Here is a 13,381-nt window from a genome sequence, read left to right as displayed (position 1 = left end):
CAGGAGAGAGGATCGGGGTGGGAGGCTGAGTGAGGAAGAACTGGGAGGATAGGAAGGGAGGTTGGCTCAAAGAAGGAGGAAGTGTTAGGACTGGTACACAGGGAGAGCTATAAACGCTCTGGAGCTGTGTCCTGGGCTCAGTTCAGCTGCAGCTCCTCTGAGGGAGGTGGCTGCTGGGAAACGGGGGGCGTTCCACTGATTCCAACCAAGGTGCTGGGCAGCCCCGTGCCCACAGCGTCCCCATTGCTTCCCAAGCCAGAGCTGCAGTTGCAAACAGCTCCCCAGCTCTTGTGCCACCAATGCAGGAGGGAGGGTGTGCAAGGAGCTTCCCTGCACCTTAGGTGCCCTGCAAAAGGGCCAGAGACAATGGTAGTCCATGCATGCTGGGGCACATGTTGCCCCAAAGAGGGCAGAGAGGAGTGGGAGGGAGACAGCATCATCCAGATCCACCAGCTCTCAGAACTTGGCAGTCCTGCCTGCACACATCCTCTGTACACCTTCCTGTGGTGGGAGTGAGCTCCTGGGGGCTTAGGTGCCACAGCGCCCCCTACGGGACCAAGGGTCACCACTTAGCCCAGTGCGATCACTGATCGTGTGCTAAGAAGCGGCTTGATAAAGAGCCACCCCCCAACCTCTCCCTTAGTAAAGCTCCAGGAGAAATGCCATCTCCAGGGAATGCCACCCTGGGTGTTATGGCATGTGGCGGCCTGGTGCCCACCCATTCCCCAAGGGCGATGTTCTTGGAATCCTCCACCCACAAAATCCAACCACGAAAAAGAGAAAGAAAACCTATTCCTGTCTTGCCTGGTGCAGAGAGCAGCGCTAGCCCAGGGCTTGCCTCCCACTCAGCAACTGGGGAGAGCGGGAAACGTGTGTGGGCTTTTCAGGTAAAAGCTTAAAAAGAAACGCCACAAAGGGTGGGAGAATCCACTGTGCTGCAGCATGTTTCTAAGGAAATGTCCCCTGGGACAGGTACTCCTGCCCCAAGCCTGGCCTGTAGTATCAGGCTTATCGCTGCAGGAGGCTCTCTGCAATCTTCATCAAAGGGCTTGAGGGCTGCAGAATCCCTTTGGGTAGGGCAGGAGGAGCAAAGGCAGCTCACTCAGGCCTCGACTCAGCAAGTAGCCCCCACCTTGACCTTGACCCTCAGTACATTGCTGAGTTAGGGTCTTTGGCATTAGTTAAATAATGACATAGTTTGAGCCTTTACATGCCTGCAGCCGGGTGGAGACGGTCCTGCCACAGGAGAGGAGTGGGGCAGTTCCCAGGAGCTGGCTTCTCACTAAATGCTCTGGGTGGGCCCCAGGACTTTCCAGTGAGAGAAGAGGAACAACCAGGTGGATGCTTTGGGAGCAGAACGCCGGGTTAGGTACACTTGGGAGCGTTCCCTGCGCTGTAGAGGAAGGAGGGGAGGCCGGTTAAAGGTTGTTTGCAAGGACTTGCCACAGTACAACGCAAAGGCAAGCGGTGGGGAAGTTCTCTTCCCTGCACAAGGATGCTGTGCCTTGGGTACGCCACTTGCTGCGGAAATCTAAGCATAATCAGCCCTGAGGCTGAGGTAGCCCAAGTGTCTCAACTACTCTGCGTGTACAGCCACCCCTTCTCCCTCAGCCTAGGGAGGGAGGAGGGAAGCTCAGCGATGGAGGATTAACAATAATATTAAAGCTTTTGCAAGCTCGCTTCTCTGTACGGCAGCGTGTCTGTCCCTCTGCCCCCTATTGGGTGGAATGTCGGACTTGCTCACGCCCTGCGACTCTGTCGCCCTCTAGGGGCTGCAACCTACAAAGAGGATCTATGCCCTGGTGTGCGATGATGGGGATTTTCCTTTAGCACACGTGGGTGGGGGCTCCATCTTTTGGAGCAGGGCCTGAGTTCAAGTCTCACTCTTGCATGGGGGAGAGGTAGATAGGGGGAGCCTGTAGTTTCATCTGCCACTTCCCCAGCTGCAGCCGGTCCTTGCTGGCATGAGTGGCTGTACATTCCACTATGTTCTGCCTGGTTTCCCCTCAAAAACAGCGCTGAAAACGTGTCACCAAACCGGATGCAAGTTTCAGAGTTCCTGTTTCCCTACAGTGCTGCCCTGTTTCCACTAGGTGGCACGAGGGGGCTGAAGACAGGCCAAAGGGAAGGGTGGGAGAGAAAAGAAGTGGTACACTAAGTTGCTCTAGTGTATGCCTGCTCCTTTCATTCTTAGGGTGACCAGACAGCAAGGGTGAAAAATCGGGATGGGGCTGGGGGGTAATAGCCACCTAGATAAGACAAAGCCCCAAATATTGGGACTGTCCCTATAAAATTGGGACATCTGGTCACCCTATTTTCTGCATCCTGTCCCCCTAAAACATCAGTGCCCCCGACCCCCAAATCAACAGTACAGTCACAGTAAGGATGAAGGAGTCCCCCAGATGTCTATGCATGTACGCATCACTATATATACAGTTCAATAAATATGGGTGTAGAGATATGCATGTTTATATATTTACACAACAGACACACACACATCAGCTCTTTACATGTCATTAATGGTACATTTCTTATGTGATCTGAAAATGAATCTCCCTATTCCTGCCTGGGGTGTAGTCCTGGCCAATTGTTTTTGTTAGCAAACGGAGCCGGTATGGTTGGGAAGGCAAAGGAGGGCAGTGACAACCCGGAGCCATGTTACCGCGCTCTCTTCTGACTTGAACGTGAGTCTCTAGGTATGTTTTGCAGTCCCTGCATTGATCAGCCCATCTGGTGCATGGGGCTCAGATGTGATGGGGTCGGGGCGGGTACACATGCCTAGGCAGAGACTACAGCTGAGTAGGCGCACAGCAGGGAGGAAAGGGGCAACTCACAGGCCAACCTCTCCAAGCTGCCTGTACTTCGCTGCTCACCCCCTGTACCAGGAGCCGTGGATGGGCGTGGCGCACACACCGCCGCACCAAGGAGTTGGAGGTGTGGTCATTGGGGAGGTGGGCACAGCCCCGCGCTCCATCCCTGTTCAATGTGCTCCCCACACCCAGCTGCAGGCATTTAGTGGAAGGCCTACAGGGGCCACGGGCAGCACCAACCGCTTTGCCCCGCAGCTCTGTGCCGGCCACTATGTGTGTACCAGGCTCTTTTCAGGAAAGAAAAGCTCCCTGCCCCAAAGAGCTGACAGTGAAGATCTGGGCACCCTTCACGGCAGTGACTCAGCTCAGCCATGTTCTTATTTTTAACGTTCTGGGGAACCCCCTGTGCCAGGCGCTGTATAAACACAGAACACAGAGATGGTCCCTGCCCCAAAGAGTTTACAGTCCAAGTAAGATTAATTAGTGTGGTGAGGACTGGCACTCTGGGCTTCTTCTCCTGCTTTACTCCTAACTTCTCCAGCATTTTTCCTTTCTCTTTGCTTCCTTCTATGTCTTTTCCTCGTGGTGATTTGAGGCTCCCCTTTAACCCGCAAAACAAATAGTCCTAATAATCCCTAGTTCCTAGGTAGCACTTTTCTTCAGTAGATCTCAAAGTGCTTCACAAAGGAGGTCAGTGTCAGTCTCCCCATTTCAGGGATGGGGAAACTGAGGCACAGAAGTGCCCTACATTGCCCAGCAGGCCAGCGGCAGCGCTGAGATCAGAACCCAGATCTCCTGAGTCCTTTCGCCTGCCTCCGGCACCGCACCCAATTCCTCTCCTCCTCTAATCTTGGTGGGAGATGTTCCTTCTGCAGCCTGAGTTTTACATCGGAAAAAACCTTAATGCCAAACTGCATGTGAATTGCAACACCCTGGCATGCAAAACTCTGGAACACTCCCACCATGTGGCAATTTGGAGGTATAACACTATTGCTATGAGCTACCAGACCCGTAGAGGTCTCTTGCTCACTCTGGAATAATAAAGAGATTAGAAAACCCCCCAACTGGATTTCTCCATCTCACCTAAACTGGAACTTTTATTTTTCTTCCATCAGCTGCTTTCATGAAGAAACCTCAATAGCAACTTCCCCAGTCTAAGAGGCTGGGCGAGAAATTAGCTAAGCAGGTGAGTAATTAATACAGCAGGTGTCTGGCTGGGTCTTGTGTTTCGTTAGTGTTTGGCATGGCTCCCAACTAATTAGACTGGCCAGTTCTTGAGATAGAGGGAAATAAACAGACGATTGTTCAGGTTAAGATCCGCTGCTTGTTAAAGACAAGCTTTTGCCTAACGTGAACCAGATTGCATTTTAAGGTTAAGAGAGGCAACCAGAGGGGAAAACCAAAACCAAACCGCCACCTAGTTTCCTATGTATCATAGGGAAAAAAATGAGTATAACTCAAGACTGAGCGTACATCTCTTGCGGTGAGATGTAGCTTGGCCTCCAGTGCTCTGAAATACCTTACGTAAGCAAGAGGAAATAACATCAACTGGATGTGTCTTCACTTCCAAGCAGGCCCACCCCTGGAATAGACTCAAACCCAAGCAACCACCAGCCACGGAAAGGCCATGTAAACCCCTGCTGGAGCTGTTTGAACAGAAGCTGCCTGCACCCTCGGGGGAAATGGCCCCCATTGATTCCCCCACTGAACTGAAGGGGCTTGCTGTCCTCTGGGGCTGAGTCCCGGGAGTCCCGCAGTGAGACGTCCCTCCTCCGCCTTCTACTGGGTTTTATTAAGGCTTGCTTTATCTCTGCCGCTGCCTTACCATTTCAGGAGGGAACCCCCAAGAAGCAAACAGAGAGCTCAGAGGAGGCAGCAGCTGCCGTGAGGCGGCTTGCGGGTTGCATGAAGCTCTGGGGCGTGGCGGTTTGAAATCTGGGCCATGGAGACGTATGTAGCGGGAGCTCCGAAGTCAGCTAGGTCTGGCTACGTCCCAGAGCTCACACACATCCGTCTAGCGAGTGCGGCTGAAATGTGCTGGGGGCCCTTCGCTGTTCAGACCCTGACCGGACGTGAGCAGGCCTCACACAATGGGACCGTTTGCCTGAGCACTCCTGGCCTTCACTGGGTCTGGCTGTGCGAGTGGTTGCAGCCTCGGGTCCTTGCTTAATATTATGAGGGATTCCAAACTGAAGGGACCTGCCAGCTCCTTAGGACACTTCCAGCAATGCCATCTCCTGGGAGTGATGCCAGGATGGGCCCGGGCTGATGGAGCGAGGTGGGATTCCTGGATACCCACAGCACCCTGAGGTCACAGGTCAGCAGCTAGCATTTGCTCTGTGACGTCCTGGCAATACGGCCACACAATGTTGTAACACAGTGGCTTTGTCCTTAAGGGCAAGACTCCCCGCCCCTCCTTCCCAGGGCGACTGTCTGCCAGGGCCAGAGAGAAAAAACGGCTCCCTTTTGTCCGGGGGTATTAAAATGCTGGCACTGCCTGGGTGCAATGGGGCTCACTCCCTGATCTTGATTCACCTCGCTTACACTCAGTGTAAATCAGGAGTAACTCCACTGACGGGCACGCCAGTCATCACAGGGCAGCGGTAACAGCTCTGGCTTTATCCTGGCGCTAATGTCAATGAAGATGTGTGTGAGAGAGAGCACCAGCCACTGACAAATGAAACCTCCCTCTTCTGAAAATGACGTATTCTTCTGAGCCTGCGCTTCTAGTGTCCGTAGCAGTGCAGAGCCCCTCCGGGGGCCGGGCTGGGCATCCTACACATTACAACAGGCCCCAGCTTGTCCTCAGGCAGCTGCCGTGTCAGATGATTCACAAATGCCAACCTTGGCCAAGCCAGCAGGGGCCGGACTAAGTTCCTTTAAGCCAGCCCCTGTGCATCCCACCCTGTTGATTTCTGTGGGAGTTAGGCGCTTTCCTGTCTGTTTATTTAGCTGCCTAAATACCTTTCGAAATCCAGCTTCACACGACTTCCCCTAGGTCTCACAGTCAGCCTGTGCCAGAGCCAAGATGTGAACCGACATCTCCTGATTCTCAGTGTCTTCACCATAAGATCATTCTTCGTCTCTAGCTTCTTTCTATCTATCGGCTTTCCGGCTTGCCCAGCGTGGAGGTATCAAAGCATTGCAGTGGGCACTCCCCACCAGGTGCCTACGTCACAGAACCAAACTGAAAGTCTTGTATTGGCAGAAGGGGGCTGAAGAAAGGAGGAGCTATTTATACCAGAGCCATGAAGATGGTGGAAAGCAAACAATCTCCGAAGGTTACACCACTGAGGTCAGATGGGGCTACCCTGGGGTGGCTGAGAGAGCAGAATTTGACTCATCCCACATAATGTTCTCTGGCACTTGCTGTTTTGTATTTAAAGCCTACATGTGAGACTCAAGGGAGTGAGGGCAATTCCATGCACAGGCCACAGAGTGACGCGATGCCATTGTTTGCATGGCCTCAGTGCTTCGGTTCGCACGAGGTGTCCGTCCGTAACCCTCCTTTCAGATTCGAGCCACTGCCTCTGTCATCAGAGGCCCACCTCTCTGTGCCAGCTCTCCAATTGTGGCGCTTTCCTTCCTGTGAGAAAGGGACAGCAGCTCGCTGGGCGAAAGCCCTGGGCAGAGAGAACATGAAAGACTGAACTCGAGGGCTGTCACTTTGCTCTTCTGCTTCAGCTTCCCACAGCTTCTTGGCCAAAGCGCTCCCCTGGTCGCTGAGGTCACCACAGACTGGGGAAAGGCTGATTAAAAAACCCGAAAACACAGACATGAGAAGTGCCTGTAAGAGGCATTTAAAAAAGCCAGCCTCTCATTCCCTCCCCATATTAGAGCCAGGCAGCTGTTAATAGCCTGGCACGCTCGGCTGCTTATCTAGAATTACAGAGCAGCCTCCTTCTCCTCCCTGTGCTCACACACCAATGAATTACCTCACTTGGGCATTTCAGGGGGAAAGGGAACAGCTAGGGGCTTCTGAGGCGATAGCAAAAACACGGGGAGTTGGAGAGGGCAGGAAGAGGCTCCTGATCAGGTGATTTTTCTCAGGGGGGCGTGTAGAGCTCATCCCATTTCCTCCTGTTTTCTCGTGTCCTGGGGCAGGGAAGCGGTTCTACAAGATGCCATGCTGGGAACCCTCAGACACAAGGGTGATAGGCACAGTATCGGAGCCGCGAGAGCACGGAAAGGAACGAACGCCCGGAGTGACGTGCATGAACAAGGAAGGTCTGACTAAGCTCCTTGGTGCAGGCGTATGTACAGCACCTAGCACAGGGGGACCCAGATGACTGGGTCCTTCGGATGCTATGGCAATAGAAATAATAAATAGTAATAACAACTGATTTGAAGCCTACCAGTCCAGGGGGCTGCCAGCTGTGGTGTTGGAACAGGTTTTATAGTGGGGGGGGGGTGATGAGAGCCATTGAACAAAACTGTAAACCTTGTAGGTGATGGAAACCACTTCAAGCCAGGGGGTGCTGTCACACCCCCAGCACCTTCAGTGCCAGCACCCCTGGCTGCCAGTGACTGGTCTAAAGGAGTAGGCTGTATCAGAGAGGAGTTTCTGGTCCTCTCAACTAGTTCACACTGCTCTCTTGCATCAGGGTGCCTTCCAATGACAGAGGCTGCAGCCCAAAGCACCTACCCCATAACAAGCCAGCCTCAGGATCAAAGAAATGCCAATGAGCCGAAGCTGCTGGACCACTAGTCGTCCCTTTGCAGAGTCATGTGGCTCATCAGAGGGTGCCAAGCTGGGCGTGAACAAAACGGACGAGAAGGGGCGTGCGGCGGGACGGCTTTACAAGTCAGTCTCATTGTTCTCGTGATGCTTCAGGGCCTCCGCACCTGGATGTTGCAGTAAGAGGGAACCATGACCGCTATGGTGGCAATGGAAGAGTCAGCTGGCTGCGTGATTCAGAATGGACCAGTCACTGGGCATTTGAGACAGGGGCTAGCCCAGGGGCCAGGAGGCTATTGACTTACCAGACACACACCCCTCAATTGCTCCTGGATGCTGCAGGGGCTCAGGGACAGGTGAGGCACAGGCTGCTTACATCAGGTTTTGACTGAGATAAGTGGTGCATAGAGGCAAGACAGACAGCAGAATGACATGACCTTACGGCCCAGGATCGGATAGTTCTCTGGTATTCATTTCTATCCGTGCCGGCAATTGAGAACTCATGGCCCAACTCCACAATTGGTGTAAATCTGCATAGCTCCATGCATTTACACCAGCTGAGGGTCTGGCCCCATAACGTGAATGGTCACGGCTCCCTTGGACCAAGCAAAACTGCAGGTCATGTATTGGTGTGAGTAATCCAGGGCCAGGCTTCTCCTGGCTGCAGGAGGCAGGGAGACAGATTAGAAGTCCATGATATTATGCTAATGCCATTGAATAGTAGAGTAGTGGGTACATGCAAAACATGCTAGAGAACACCAGAGGGACCCTTGGGAAGGGAACACAAAAGGAAGAGCTCAGCATGCCAAAGAGTTGAGATTTAGGAGCAGCTGCTTAAATAAAGAGCCCATTTAAATCCTACTGAATGCTTCAGTCCAGAGCCAGCACAGAGCAATAGCTGACAGTATTGTTATTCTGGGGGTCAGGTGAAACCTTGTTGAAGCGGGTAGGTGTAATAACCACCCTTCATTCACAATAAATGTAAGACATAGTTACACTCCGTTAGGAGTGGGAGTCAGAAACTGAGCTACATAGGCAGAGGGGTTTCACTGGGGACTGAATGCAAATGCAGAGGGCTGTGTATTGTTTTGGAGGAGCCGCACGTATGAGGAGAGGAGCTGCATGTATGAGGAGAGGCGCTGCATGTATGAGGAGAGGCAGCCAAACACACCGGAGAGGCAGACAGAGAAGGCAAGCAGAAAGCCAAGGACAGCCAGAGAAGCACTTGTAGTGAGACCCTGGGAAAAAGCTAAGAGAGAGAGCTTTTTGGGCAGAGTGCTGGCTGGAAAAAGAGGCTTGGAGTATTGACCAAGGAAATGGTTTCCTGTTTGATTCACACGATGTTCAGGGAAACAGAACTTTGTGAACATTCGTTGTAGAGAAAGAGGATTTCATCAAAGAAATACCTGTTTCCATCATCAGTTTCTTCCCCTAACAGAAACAACCTCCAAGACTCCAAATACTACCTAACTGTTTGGGTCAAAAGAGTGTACCAATACAATGAAAGCTTGGACTCAGGTTTCTACTGCTGGGGACTTTACTAATACTGAGCAATGAGGTTTGCTGGTCTGCACTGAAGATTCTCCAAGCACCCAGGTGGGTTTCCTTATTAATTGCAAACAAGGGTTTCGAAGAGCGAGATATCCAAGCAGCTGCATGACCAGCAGAGAAACCAGCTTGCTTCACAGCAGTAGCTCTCACAGCTCTGATTTCAGACACAGTTATGACAGCTGCAGGCTAGAACACTGCTTGCAATAAAATATCTTTCATTTGTTCGTAGCCCCTTCTAGGCAAGAGGAACACAGCAGTTTACATGGAGCTGCTTGCCTGCACAGGGAGACCATTAACCCTTTAGCCACATATCTAATCCTACCTCAGCTCCTGCCCTTTTCTTCCTTCAGTGAGCAACCAGGCCTCTTGCCTGCAAATTGTCACATGCTGTGCTGCAAGGCGGAGGCTACATGTGAGTGCAATTAAGTGTTAATTAAGGCTAATTTTGTAGCAAGGAGGAGCCCAAAGAGGTTAGTGACTTGCCCCAGGAAATCAACTGGAGTAGAATCCAGGACGGCCAATTGCTAGGACTCTGCTCTGACCATTGTCTAACACTGCCTCTTCCTGAGTCCCTAACCCGCAGCTCACGTACCATTAGGCACCCATCAGCTGTTCATTCCTTCTCCCCCAGAGCTCCCTTGCGGCTGATTTATGATTTCACTAGACTGTTCAGCTGAAGCAAAATATTTACAAGATGATTAAATGGCGAGAAAATGGGAAACTCGTTAAAAGTGGGCGACTTATATAAATATAATGTTATTAAAATCAAATGTGACTTTTAGCAAGGACAACTCTCTAAGCTGCTCTCTGTTTACCTTAATTGTTTCCTCCCATTAATTATCATTTGAGAGGGAGACTTGTACAAATTGAGATCCACAGAAGTCAGCGCACAAAAGCCTAAATAAATTTGATTAATTTCTTTCAATTACGCTGGCATGTTTGGGGTAGTTAATTATGTTTCCTAGATTTACCTCCTCCCTTTGCGGGAGTGCTGGGAATGTGAACATGCCGGAATCAGTGACAATTAGACGGCAAAAGAGCTCTATGAACAATCATCATTTTTGGTTCCTTTCTGCAGGAATAACACACCGTTGAGGGGCAATTGGAGAAGTGATGCCTTCCAACGCCATGCAATGAAAACTAAGGAAAGGCAGCTGAGGGGCCTGTGAAAGGTATTCAGCATCCTTCATTGCCCATTGCTTCCCCTTCTGCAACTCTGACAAGGGAAAAAGAAGCTGCATTTTTACGCCTTCTCCCCACCCTGCCTATGAAAAACGGGGCACCCCAAAGTTAGTGGGGTGTGGAAGTACAGATACGAAAAAGGGGTTAAAACCCTCATGAATATGTCTGAACTCCAGTGGGCGTCAGCGTAACGCCTTTAAAAAGGTATAACCTGGCCTGTAGGCCATGGGAGACTCCAGATTGTCAAGCACTCGTGAGGATGATGATGATGAAGATGATAAGGAAGACGATAACTGACACTCCGGGGTTCCTGGGCGTGATGGCACTCAGCGGGTTAAACCTTGTGTATTAGCTCTGTATCTGCTGTTGTATTTCAGTGTTCGCAGGATTGTTTATCTGCCTAATGGATTTGTTAATAAAGGACCTTGTGAAATTGCAATTGTTTCTCGTGTGCGCCTCGGGTCTCTCGTTCATTCTAATAATATTGGTAATAATCTTCCTAATGCTGTAGCTGCTCAGGGGACCTGACCCTGATCGACCCACTGCAATCTAAGAGATGAATCAATAATCAATACACCAACCCATCAGCTAGGCTACCTCCCCTTCCCTGCCTTTCTACCAGCTCCCCCACAGGGTCAGGCCTCCCAGAACCACCATCTAGTTCTGCATCCTTGTTATTATTAAGAAACATTTATATTGCAGAAGTGCCTAGAGTACTGCCTCCATTTTGGCCCCCAATGTGCTCGGCGCTGCATATAGCTAAAGAAAATGACAGTCAGTACCTAAAGAGCTTGCAGTCTAAAATGCAGGAGATAACATAAACCAGCTGGTCAGGATTCCAGTGTCTCGGTACCCCGAAGATACACATTTCTTTCACTGTCTGATTCCAAAGAGAACCCCATGCTCTGGAGGTTGCCTGCGTCCTGGTGACACCTAAGGAAGCCTGGAGGAGGCTGGGGTTTCTGCTCAGGTTGTTAGCTGGAACATAAAGGATTCCATCCTGGTAATAATTGCATCATAAATAGCACTGCACTCAGCCATGACGAGTGAGGCATTAGAAGCCCTTGCCGCCCTGAATTTCTTCCACCTTCCTCTTTCTTCCTTACTGCTAACAAGGTGGAGGAATAGATCTGTTCAGCTTCTACCTACAGGGAGACGTCTGTTACATTCAAATTCATCTGGGCAGGTTGCTTCCCATAAACCTCAATGTTAAAAAGAAGAGGGAGAAAGTAATGGAAACTAAATTGTGTAATTACTGAAAGGCAGCAGGTAGACGCTGTGATTCTGATTCAACTGTCTCTCTCTCCATTCTCTGAGCTGCAGAGGAACAGTTGTTTCTCCTATCCAGTTCCGGACCTGCCTTATCCCTCCTGTGGACTCCACGCCTTTGAGATATAAACACCCGTTCTCCCCGACACGCCATTGATATGGACTGCTGTACTGCCAACCCCACGCATTCAAAACTCATGAGTCAGCCCCCCACCCTCCCCAAACAAAACAATACATGGAGGGGTCTTTTTATTTGCCTTCAGGTTTCTGGGCCGTTAGGGTGAACTTGGATGACTTTTGTTCCAGCTTTTCTCAGCAATAATAAGGCATACATTCCTAACAGTCAGAGTGATTAAGCACTGGAGCAATTTCCCCAGGGTTGTGGTGGAGTCTCCATCACTGACAATTTTGAAATCAAGATTGGTTGTTTTTTTTTAAAAAGATCTGCTCTGGGAATTATTCGGGGCAGTCTTCTGGCCTGTACTATACAGGAGTTCAGACTAGATGATCACAATGGTCCCTTCTGGCCTGGAATCTATGAATCTATGAAACAATGTGGGCTAGAAACTTACTTATTTTTAAAATGAAAGCTGGCATCCCTATGTATTCACAGGACTCCAGGAGCTGGGGCTGTAAGAAACAAACCAAATGTCATAAGACTGATGATCAAATTATGAGAGTCATTCCACTGGGAATGACTGACATGATGGCTGTACCTGGAATGCCTTATGGTCCTCTGCGCATGGTCCTCTGTGTAGACACAGACCTCATGAATCCCATTTGACACTCAGGAGAGCTTGCACGGCATTTTCAAACATGGCCCAAGGGAGTTGGACACCCAACTCCCAAGCTACTTTGAAAATCCCAGCCTCGGTTTTCATTTCCTGGCTCCCGTCATACGACCTGGATCAGGGTTACAAAAGGGCCCATGTCCCACTGCGATGGCAGGAGTCAAGGTATATGGATCCAGTGGCCATGGTGATGCTTCCTGACCCCTCAGCCTAGGAAAATGACCCATTGCTGACAACAGGTGCAGTGGGCGGGTCTGACCCCAGTTTCTGAAATGGAGCTGATTGTGGTTTGCCTTTGTCCTTGCCTGCAATTAAACTCTGCTCAGCACTGGTTCGTCCACAACTCTCATTAGTAATAGGTCATTTTCCTAGTGGAGACAAGGTTGCTTCCAGTACCGTGGGCCCAGTCCTGTCCCCTCTGAAGCCAATGGCAAAAGTCCCACTAACCTCAGTAAAGACAGCTGGCACAGTCCCTTTGCATCTAGCTGCGTTAAGTGCATCCCATTACATTTATTGTTCGGGCCGAGCCCTCGGGTGGTGTATTTTTAACAGCAAGAGGCTGATATGTTTGCTCAGGGGTCATCTCACAGTGGTTTGGGCCTGTGCCGCTGTGGTCTATGGGGATGGGAATGTTGTCTCAGGGCCCTGAAGTCTGCCCGTCTGGAGATAGGACATTAAGGACACCCTAGAGGCTCCTTGGGGAGAGTAGCTTTCAGAAGCCGAATGATTTATTGTCTGCACGGAGTTTCGCTTTGCTAATGTGTGCAGAAATTGGCAGTGTGGCAAAAGCTGCCTGAATGCTTTGCAAAAAGTGAGGGTGGCCAGGAGTCTTGGGGGACTTCGGTCACCAGCCCCATTTCTAGCTGGGGAGGCTATTGTCTGACACCCCTGACTGTCTCTGGCAGGCACTGAGCTGGGTTTAATCCTGGAGTGGAATGAGCAGAAAACCTTGGTCAACCGGGCGGAGGAAACATCCTTGGTGGGCTGCAGACATGCCCCCCCCCATGCTATGTCCCCTTTGTGTATCAGCTCTCTGGTATATCCCCCCCCCAACACACAATACACCCCCCACCCAGCTGTGTGCCACCTCCACAGTTGCC

This window comes from Emys orbicularis, chromosome 8 (assembly GCF_028017835.1).
Source record: "Emys orbicularis isolate rEmyOrb1 chromosome 8, rEmyOrb1.hap1, whole genome shotgun sequence".
Taxonomy (NCBI): domain Eukaryota; kingdom Metazoa; phylum Chordata; order Testudines; family Emydidae; genus Emys; species Emys orbicularis.
Note: the sequence above shows the minus strand (reverse complement) of the source record.